We start from the raw sequence: 10104 nt of genomic DNA on the forward strand, positions 1-10104 counted from the left end.
TACTGTCCATGATGCCGACGCGGTCAAAACGAGTCGACGGACGCACGTTCCCTGTGCGCCGAAGTCTCTCTTGATATGTGATCCGACCCTCAGACAGACGAAGCCAAGGGAAGACCCAAGGCCGCAATGTGCGTTCAAAGAATCAGTGCTCAGTGTGTCCTGCAATTCACACCAAGTCTCGCAGCTGGCTGCGTTCTTCATCGACCCGAGAACCGAGTGATCCACCGCTTAGAGTCGTGAAAAATAGTTTGTTCAATTCAGTACAGTACAACCAGGGTTTTAGGCACGTGGCGTCTCCCTGTGTGTGGTTTCGAAGAGCGCCTTTCGGCGTGCGCTCCTCCAGTCTCGCTCTTTCGGCGGCCGCGTCTCAGCAGCTGAAAGCCTAATGGCACTCCACTCCTGCTACTCGCGCGTGTGTTTTGCGCCCACGCCTTCCTCGCTTGCCCTCGAGGTAGCTTATGCCGTTTGCGCGCACTCGAAGCCGGTTTTACCTGCCATCCAACCACCGGACCCGTGTGTCTCGTGTGCACGTTCACATCGCTCCACTAAAAATTGCAAAGAGCGACAGAGCCATGATTAGGGCTAAGCCGCTGTGGAGTCTTTAACGGCTACACGGCCACGGGCAGGGCTTCACCCCCATCGACGTGCTTCGCTTCAGTCAGCAGTAGGTTCATAGAAGGGCCTCAAACACACACACACTTTCGCATCGGCAGATCGCCGCAGCATAACCGCTGTTGATCCAACAGCCTACTTGAGACGAAAGACAAGAGCCCGGCGCGCGTACTCGCGCAGCTCTCCAAAACCACTCGGCCAGTGCCAGGGACGGCTCCCTGCGCCGGCGCCACAACAAGTCTACTTGAGGCGGAAGACGAAGCCAGCAAGGGCCTGGCCGCAAGTGCGTTCGAATCCGGGACTACAGTCCCTCGTCTGTCCGTACTTCCTCTTTCGACGTGCGGCGCCTTCCCAAAGCGCACAAGTCCGCTAACCGCAGAACGCTTCCGACGTAGCAAAGCCGCGTTTCCTTCGGTACTTCGCAGCAACGCCGCCTTTCCCTCGGCGGCGGGCGAATAGCCTGCAGACGTCGTCGCATTAAACCGCGATCTCGACACCTCGCGCGTCACGAGCAGGAGCCGACCGGCAGCCTCCGGCCCTTTCGGACTCGGTGGCATTTGCCGCGGAGGACGGGAGAGCACTTTAGGCCACGGTTCCTTCCGTACTTGGCAGCCGCACCCTCATACCGACAGTTCCATGACCGACCGAGCGCCACACCGTTCCTTTAGTACTTGGGCGGCAACAAAGTCGGGTCGTTACTCCATACTCGCCGCAGGAAGCGACCGGCAGCCGCCAGACTTTTCAGACTCGGCAGCGTTTGCCGCGGAGGACGGGAGAGCGCTCGCACCACGGTTCCGTGTGTGTACTAAGCGGCAGCGGCATTAGCTCTCGACCGTCAGTTCCTTGACCGACCGCACGCTTCGCCGTTCCCCTCGTACTGGGCAAAGCAGCAGGTCGGGTCGTCTTACTCCCATTCCGCGCAAGAGCGCCAAAGCGGACAGAAAGCCCACCCAGTGTGCGTTACGCCGTTTCTACCCGCGGGCGCGGCCAAGCCAACCGTCCAAGGTTGCAGCCGGCGTCCACTGGGCGCAACAAATTTGGCACGGGGCGCCCCTCAAAATTCAGGCAGTCCCCGGCATGTTCGGGTATAGCCGTCCCCGCGTCCAAGCGGGGCCAGCGGCGGAAAGCGTCGGGCGCAGCGAGCTGCTTCACCCACACGGGGTAGAAACAATGGCGCTCGCCACCCTTCACAATCCGGTAATGATCCTTCCGCAGGTTCACCTACGGAAACCTTGTTACGACTTTTACTTCCTCTAAATGATCAAGTTTGGTCATCTTTCCAACAGACCGGCGCAACCGAAAGGCCGCGCCGGACATCGGTCCGAAGACCTCACTAAATCATTCAATCGGTAGTAGCGACGGGCGGTGTGTACAAAGGGCAGGGACGTAATCAACGCGAGCTTATGACTCGCGCTTACTGGGAATTCCTCGTTCAAGGGGAACAATTGCAAGCCCCTATCCCAATCACGAAAGAAGTTCCACGGGTTACCCAGTCTTTTCAGACAGGGATAAAGACACGCTGCTTCCTTCAGTGTAGCGCGCGTGCGGCCCCGGACATCTAAGGGCATCACAGACCTGTTATTGCTCTGTTTCGTGCGGCTAGGAGCCGCTTGTCCCTCTAAGAAGGTTGTAAGGTGCTGGGAACCCCGCACCTATTTAATAGGCTAGAGTCTCGTTCGTTATCGGAATTAACCAGACAAATCGCTCCACCAACTAAGAACGGCCATGCACCACCATCCACCGAATCAAGAAAGAGCTCTCAATCTGTCAATCCTCCCAGTGTCCGGGCCGGGTAAGTTTTCCCGTGTTGAGTCAAATTAAGCCGCAGGCTCCACTCCTGGTGGTGCCCTTCCGTCAATTCCTTTAAGTTTCAGCTTTGCAACCATACTTCCCCCGGAACCCAAACACTTTGGTTTCCCGGAAGCTGCCCGCCGAGTCATTTGAGTAACTCAGGCGGATCGCTGGTTGGCATCGTTTATGGTCAGAACTAGGGCGGTATCTGATCGCCTTCGAACCTCTGACTTTCGTTCTTGATCAAAGAAAACATTCTTGGCAAATGCTTTCGCAGTAGTTCGTCTTGCGACGGTCCAAGAATTTCACCTCTAGCGCCGCAATACGAATGCCCCCGTCTGTCCCTCTTAATCATTACCTCGTATTCCAAAAACCAACAGAACAGAAACGAGGTCTTGTTCTATTATTCCATGCAAGTTTATTCAGGCGACTCGCCTGCGTTGAGCACTCTAATTTTTTCAAAGTAAAAGCACCGGCCTTCTCGAGGCACACAATGAAGTGCACCAAGAAAGGACCGGCATGATGTTCAGTCCGAGCCGTCGCATCGGGTAGATGCACTACTCGTCTGGAACTGAGATCCAACTACGAGCTTTTTAACCGCAGCAGCTTTAGTATACGCTATTGGAGCTGGAATTACCGCGGCTGCTGGCACCAGACTTGCCCTCCAATTGATCCTCGTTAAAGGATTTAGAGTGTACTCATTTCAATTACGGGGCCTCAAAAGAGTCCCGTATTGTTATTTTTCGTCACTACCTCCCCGTGCCGGGAGTGGGTAATTTGCGCGCCTGCTGCCTTCCTTGGATGTGGTAGCCGTTTCTCAGGCTCCCTCTCCGGAATCGAACCCTGATTCTCCGTTACCCGTAACAACCATGGTAAGCAAGTAACCTACCATCGAAAGTTGATAAGGCAGACACTTGAAAGAAACGTCGCCGGCTCGTGGCCATGCGATCAGCACAAAGTTATCCAGAGTCACCACACAATACGGGCCGAAACCCGATCGATCTTGGTCTAATAAAAGCACCCGTCGCCCAAAGGGCTTCAGGCTCACTGCATGTATTAGCTCTAGAATTGCCACAGTTATCCAAGTAGGAAGAAACGATCTAAGGAACCATAACTGATTTAATGAGCCATTCGCGGTTTCGCCTTATTTCGGCATGTACTTAGACATGCATGGCTTAATCTTTGAGACAAGCATATGATTACTGGCAGGATCAACCAGGTAATCGTTCAACTGCGCGTCCAGCCTTTCAAGCAGGCCGGACGCCGTTTTTGCGATGCCGAGGCCACCTTCAGGCGCCCCAACACGCTTCGTTCTCGCAAAGGGTAGCACTTTGCACAGTCCGAGACGACGGCGTTCGAGCTCGCAACGGCGCCCTCCCCGCAGGGCCGGGTATCGCCACGCGGCAAGAAGCACGCAACATTCTCGATAGACCGGTTGTGTCGACTCGATCGCGGCTTGCGGTTTCTCTCGAGCCCGCAGCACTGGTGGACCGACCGACACTTGCAACGTAGCCGAGACGGCAAAGCCGCTAGGCGACGGGTCACGCCCGCGCCTTCGGCGCTTTCGTATTTGATTCGTCCGAGGACGATGCGGAACACACTTCGATATCGTGGAAAAAGCGTCGTCCGACAACCAGCCCCTAACGCATCAAGCGGATGAGGCTGCAGACGTCAGCTGTGGGATCCACGGGAGCGATACCGGGGACACGCTTGACGGGCACGAAGCCCGCCGCATATCAAACACCCAGGTCGCTTTGGGGGCGACTGCTCTCTGGGACCCCCATATAATAGCAGCGATAAGTACCCAGACCTCCATGGGGCCGTACTCGTGCCACTTTCGACGAGCGTTTGGCGAAAATCGTGCCGCCTCGTAACGCCGCGAGCAAGATTGAAAGCTTACGTCGGCAGCACAATGCCGAAGTCGTGAAAGCGCAGCGCGTCCACCGAATGCGCGAACGGCAATTTCTCGCCAATGGCCAGTACGGTTTCCTGCACAATTGCCTGTCTGTCGCCCTACGGGGCCCCCGGCCGATCGATTCGAGGCACGCTAGCACGGCCCCTTCGCCATTTCCGAGCACGAGTGCGAACAGTGCGGGCGGCGTGCTCGACGCCCCGGCTGACGTCGTTTCGGACTTTGTCTCTTCGCGTGCTCGCGGCAACGCCGCGGCCAACGACGACGTCTGCGCGGTTCTTTGCCGGTTCCCGGCGTGCTACAGTGCAGCCCTCTGCAGGGTGACACCGGCTCCGTCGTGGCCGTGCGGCGGCTTGTACGCAAAAGTTGCGTCAAAGGCGTCGCGCTCGCGCCGCCCCGGCACACGCGGTTTCGGACTTTGTCTCTTCCAGCGCTCGCGTAGTCGTGGGCACGATTGTCGACGTCGCAACGGTGCGCGGACACCGCCACGAGCACGCGCAAGACGAAAATCGCACTACGGTACAATGTCGGCCGGGGCCGTACGGCCCCTTACAGTAGCAGCGATAAGTGCCCAGACCTCCATGGGGCCGTACTCGTGCGACGCGGCGGCGTACTGCGCCGAGCCGAGCGCCAATATTTGGCTTTTGCAGGGCGGATTCGAGCTCTGGCGATCGCCGCGGTACCGCCGCTCACCGATTCAAGGCACGCTAGCGCGGCCCCTTCGCCATTTCCGAGCACGCGTGCGAACAGTGCGGGCGGCGTGCTCGACGCCCCGGCTGACGTCGTTTCGGACTTTGTCTCTTCGCGTGCTCGCGGCAACGCCGCGGCCAACGACGACGTCTGCGCGGTTCTTTGCCGGTTCCCGGCGTGCTACAGTGCAGCCCTCTGCAGGGTGACACCGGCTCCGTCGTGGCCGTGCGGCGGCTTGTACGCAAAAGTTGCGTCAAAGGCGTCGCGCTCGCGCCGCCCCGGCACACGCGGTTTCGGACTTTGTCTCTTCCAGCGCTCGCGTAGTCGTGGGCACGATTGTCGACGTCGCAACGGTGCGCGGACACCGCCACGAGCACGCGCAAGACGAAAATCGCACTACGGTACAATGTCGGCCGGGGCCGTACGGCCCCTTACAGTAGCAGCGATAAGTGCCCAGACCTCCATGGGGCCGTACTCGTGCGACGCGGCGGCGTACTGCGCCGAGCCGAGCGCCAATATTTGGCTTTTGCAGGGCGGATTCGAGCTCTGGCGATCGCCGCGGTACCGCCGCTCACCGATTCAAGGCACGCTAGCGCGGCCCCTTCGCCATTTCCGAGCACGCGTGCGAACAGTGCGGGCGGCGTGCTCGACGCCCCGGCTGACGTCGTTTCGGACTTTGTCTCTTCGCGTGCTCGCGGCAACGCCGCGGCCAACGACGACGTCTGCGCGGTTCTTTGCCGGTTCCCGGCGTGCTATAGTGCAGCCCTCTGCAGGGCGACACCGGCTCCGTCGTGTCCGTGCGGCGGCTTGTACGCAAAAGTTGCGTCAAAGGCGTCGCGCTCGCGCCGCCCCGGCACACGCGGTTTCGGACTTTGTCTCTTCCAGCGCTCGCAACCATGTCGGGGCCGACGCCGACGACTGCGTGGTGTTTCAACGATTGCCGGCGTGACACAATGCAGCTGCGTGCGGGATGCCAGCGATTCCGTCGTGTCCGTGCGGCGGCTTGTACGCAAAAGTTGCGTCAAAGGCGTCGCGCTCGCGCCGCCCCGGCACACGCGGTTTCGGACTTTGTCTCTTCCAGCGCTCGCGTAGTCGTGGGCACGATTGTCGACGTCGGAACGGTGCGCGGACACCGCCACGAGCACGCGCAAGACGAAAATCGCACTACGGTACAATGTCGGCCGGGGCCGTACGGCCCCTTACAGTAGCAGCGATAAGTGCCCAGACCTCCATGGGGCCGTACTCGTGCGACGCGGCGGCGTACTGCGCCGAGCCGAGCGCCAATATTTGGCTTTTGCAGGGCGGATTCGAGCTCTGGCTATCGCCGCGGTACCGCCGCTCACCGATTCAAGGCACGCTAGCGCGGCCCCTTCGCCATTTCCGAGCACGCGTGCGAACAGTGCGGGCGGCGTGCTCGACGCCCCGGCTGACGTCGTTTCGGACTTTGTCTCTTCGCGTGCTCGCGGCAACGCCGCGGCCAACGACGACGTCTGCGCGGTTCTTTGCCGGTTCCCGGCGTGCTATAGTGCAGCCCTCTGCAGGGCGACACCGGCTCCGTCGTGTCCGTGCGGCGGCTTGTACGCAAAAGTTGCGTCAAAGGCGTCGCGCTCGCGCCGCCCCGGCACACGCGGTTTCGGACTTTGTCTCTTCCAGCGCTCGCGTAGTCGTGGGCACGATTGTCGACGTCGGAACGGTGCGCGGACTACGCCACGAGCACGCGCAAGCCGAAAATCGCACTACGGTACAATGTCGGCCGGGGCCGTACGGCCCCTTACAGTAGCAGCGATAAGTGCCCAGACCTCCATGGGGCCGTACTCGTGCGACGCGGCGGCGTACTGCGCCGAGCCGAGCGCCAATATTTGGCTTTTGCAGGGCGGATTCGAGCTCTGGCGATCGCCGCGGTACCGCCGCTCACCGATTCAAGGCACGCTAGCGCGGCCCCTTCGCCATTTCCGAGCACGCGTGCGAACAGTGCGGGCGGCGTGCTCGACGCCCCGGCTGACGTCCTTTCGGACTTTGTCTCTTCGCGTGCTCGCGGCAACGCCGCGGCCAACGACGACGTCTGCGCGGTTCTTTGCCGGTTCCCGGCGTGCTATAGTGCAGCCCTCTGCAGGGTGACACCGGCTCCGTCGTGTCCGTGCGGCGGCTTGTACGCAAAAGTTGCGTCAAAGGCGTCGCGCTCGCGCCGCCCCGGCACACGCGGTTTCGGACTTTGTCTCTTCCAGCGCTCGCAACCATGTCGGGGCCGACGCCGACGACTGCGTGGTGTTTCAACGATTGCCGGCGTGACACAATGCAGCTGCGTGCGGGATGCCAGCGATTCCGTCGTGGCGGTGCGGCGGCTTGTACGCAAAAGTTGCGTCAAAGGCGTCGCGCTCGCACCGCCCCGGCACACGTGGTTTCGGACTTTGTCTCTTCGAGCGCTCGCAGCGATGTCGAGGCGATCGCTTACGTCTGCACGGTTTGCGGTGTGCTACAATGCAGCAGTCTGCCGCACTACACCTCTTGGTTGCCGAGGCCAGCACGGCAATTTACTGAAGCGAGCGCATTGCGCCCAGGCGGCAGCGGACTTTGTTGCTTCGGGAGTGCTCTTGCTGTAAAATTTGAACGGCTGCAGCTGCGCGAAGCAAGTGTACCTATTTTCACTCTCTCTCTGTCTGCCTTTGAGGCGACTGTAATTTCACTTTAAACGCAACTGGAGGCGGGAGCAACCTGATGAGAGTAGGTGGACTTCGGTACATGTAATTTAGAAATTGCTTTCAAGCTTTGAGGACATACACCTTCGCGCCATCTGCTTTCCCCGTCTCTTTGGCACTTTATAGTATGTGCTGCATGCTCTGCATTCCAAAGAAACACGCCTGTCTCTCTCCCTCTCTCACGTTCTTCTTCTTTTTGTAGCTGCTGTTGTAGAAGATGCTATGCTCTTTAATCGCTGTAACATAGAGTGCTTGCACAAGCCAACAACTTTTGCGTGTTTTTTTTTTTTTTCTCTTCCCAAGACGTTTCTGCCATTATTCACTAACTCTCGTTCTTAGTATGCAATGGAGCGTTAGCTCGCGCCATCTACCTTTCTTTCTGTATTGCAAAGTCCGCAGGTTTTCCTAGTTCCGTACACAGATGGCGCCAATGCGTTTTGGCGCCAGGTTCGAACGACCTCGCTCTACTCGTGTTTGGCATTTGAATGTTTCAAAGGGGTTTGCGACAGGGGGTGGTTCTTGTGCAAGGCTGAGCTTTCCAGCTGCGTTTAAGCTATGCTAGCATGTGTGCGTATATATATATATATATATATATATATATATATATAAATACACAAACACACACACACACACATGCATATATACATACACACACACGGTAATGGTAAAGATGATGAGGTAGCACTTTTTTTTTTCTTTTTTTTACAATGCCTGTGTTTCAGATGGCGATCTTTCTCCCCTCTATGTTTCCGGTTGGAAGGAGTGTGCAGCGTTTTCTATATTTATTTTGTCATTCACTTCTATGTTGCTCGTCTTCGTACATGGGGCATGCTACCTAATTCTACCGGTCGATTCGACACGTTGCGATCCGTCCCGGCCTGTGCCGTATCAAAATTTTCAGTGGGCCTTGCGGTAAATAAAAAGAAATGAAGGAAATGCGCGTAGTATATTACAATTGCACACGGGCTTGAAACGAAGCCCTCAAGGAAGGTCACCTTGAGCGGTCGCATTCAGACGGAAGTAAGCATTCCCCTGGCGCGTTTTTTTTCCGCTCGCCTGTTCCGTTTTCTACGAGGTTGCCTTGGTTGGTTTCGCGTTACAAGCAAGCTTGCACTCGGGTCTCGTTTCTACGCGACAGCGTTTCGTTAACAGCGAAAGACTGAGGCGTTGCGAATTCATCCGTGAGATAGGGAGCGTTGAGTCTGTACACAGGCTGAATTTTATAATATTGCCCACGCTGTTGCTGAGGTTACCCATGTCGGCAGGGCGCCCACAAGGCAGTAGTACAATGAAGTGAAGTGAAGGACATCGCTTCTCGGCCTTTTGGCTAAGATCAAAGTGTAGATTTTTAAAGCCCATGTACGAAGATTTACGAAGCCCATCTACGAAGATTTTTAAAGCCCATGTAGGCACCTCTTAATGATCTTTTATGTTTTAGAGAAGCGTTTTGCCATGTATTTTACACCTTTACAGTTTTAGCCTTTTATCACTAACACCACTAACTAGTTTTTTTAGTCATTTGTTTGCGTTTTTAGATTATACACCTTTTATCCGTTTTTTCCTTGGTTTTGTAACATATTTTTGATGTATTTGTAACTAGCATAAATAAAAAACTCTGTTCTTATCAGCTTAATATCTGATACGGGTTCTATATGGACCCACGATATTAAACCTATTTTTGGAAGTTGGCGGAGTGCTTGAAGCCTGCTTCACCTCCGCCGCAGGTCGGCCCGGTATTGCACTACCTCCGGGATCGGCCCCGCTCACTTAGGTGAGACTTCATTCAATCAAAATGAAGAGCACAAGCTCAACGCGAGCACTGACTTGACACGCACCATTCCTATACTACACGCAACGATGCCGGTTCGCGGACCACGAGAGTAATTAAACTGCCACTCCATCTGTGTGTAGCGTCGCACTTGTTGCGTCGCAAATGGGACAGCCGCTCCAGCAAATTTCTAGTTATGGGCTTCGAGAAAAATTAATGAAAGCAAAAGAAAGAACCAGAATTCCTATTTGTCCGATGTCTCTGAATGATTGTCTCCTGTAAAGAGCCACTTGGGGGGATGGGGGGTAGGATTAGCCGTGGGGTTCGCAATCAATATGAATCCCACTCAAAGCCAACACTGGATTTTGGAGTTCACTATCGCTTGGATCCGTAAACCACCGCGCCCACGCAAGCTCGCCCTGCCGCCGAAATCCGCTGCCCAAGTGGAAGAAAGATTCCCTATGAAAGAAAAATAGAGTGCCCGATTTCTGGCAACTACTGTGCAGCCTTTGTGTACACATTTTCGCAGCAGTGGGACCGAGCGCCTCGAAAACAAACTTGTCGTATGCCCGAATGTGGCGAAATATATTCAAGGGTTAAAAGGTGCCTCATCTTTCTAACCTGTATGTTACGAA

At 56.4% G+C, this 10104-nt stretch overlaps 3 non-coding genes across 3 annotated transcripts; 1 reads left to right on the forward strand and 2 right to left on the reverse strand.

The window, feature by feature from the left end:
* Positions 1–83: 83 nt before the first annotated feature.
* On the reverse strand, positions 84–236 carry LOC140215057 (5.8S ribosomal RNA). The gene has a single exon (XR_011891978.1). It is a non-coding gene; the product is annotated as a 5.8S ribosomal RNA (ribosomal RNA).
* Positions 237–1810: 1574 nt separating this feature from the next.
* LOC140215059 (small subunit ribosomal RNA) lies at positions 1811–3625 on the reverse strand. The gene has a single exon (XR_011891980.1). It is a non-coding gene; the product is annotated as a small subunit ribosomal RNA (ribosomal RNA).
* A 5651-nt stretch (positions 3626–9276) lies between these two features.
* On the forward strand, positions 9277–9468 carry LOC140215058 (U2 spliceosomal RNA). The gene has a single exon (XR_011891979.1). It is a non-coding gene; the product is annotated as a U2 spliceosomal RNA (small nuclear RNA).
* The last annotated feature ends 636 nt before the right edge of the window (positions 9469–10104 follow it).

Source organism: Dermacentor andersoni, unplaced genomic scaffold (genome assembly GCF_023375885.2).
Source record: "Dermacentor andersoni unplaced genomic scaffold, qqDerAnde1_hic_scaffold ctg00000802.1, whole genome shotgun sequence".
NCBI lineage: Eukaryota > Metazoa > Arthropoda > Arachnida > Ixodida > Ixodidae > Dermacentor > Dermacentor andersoni.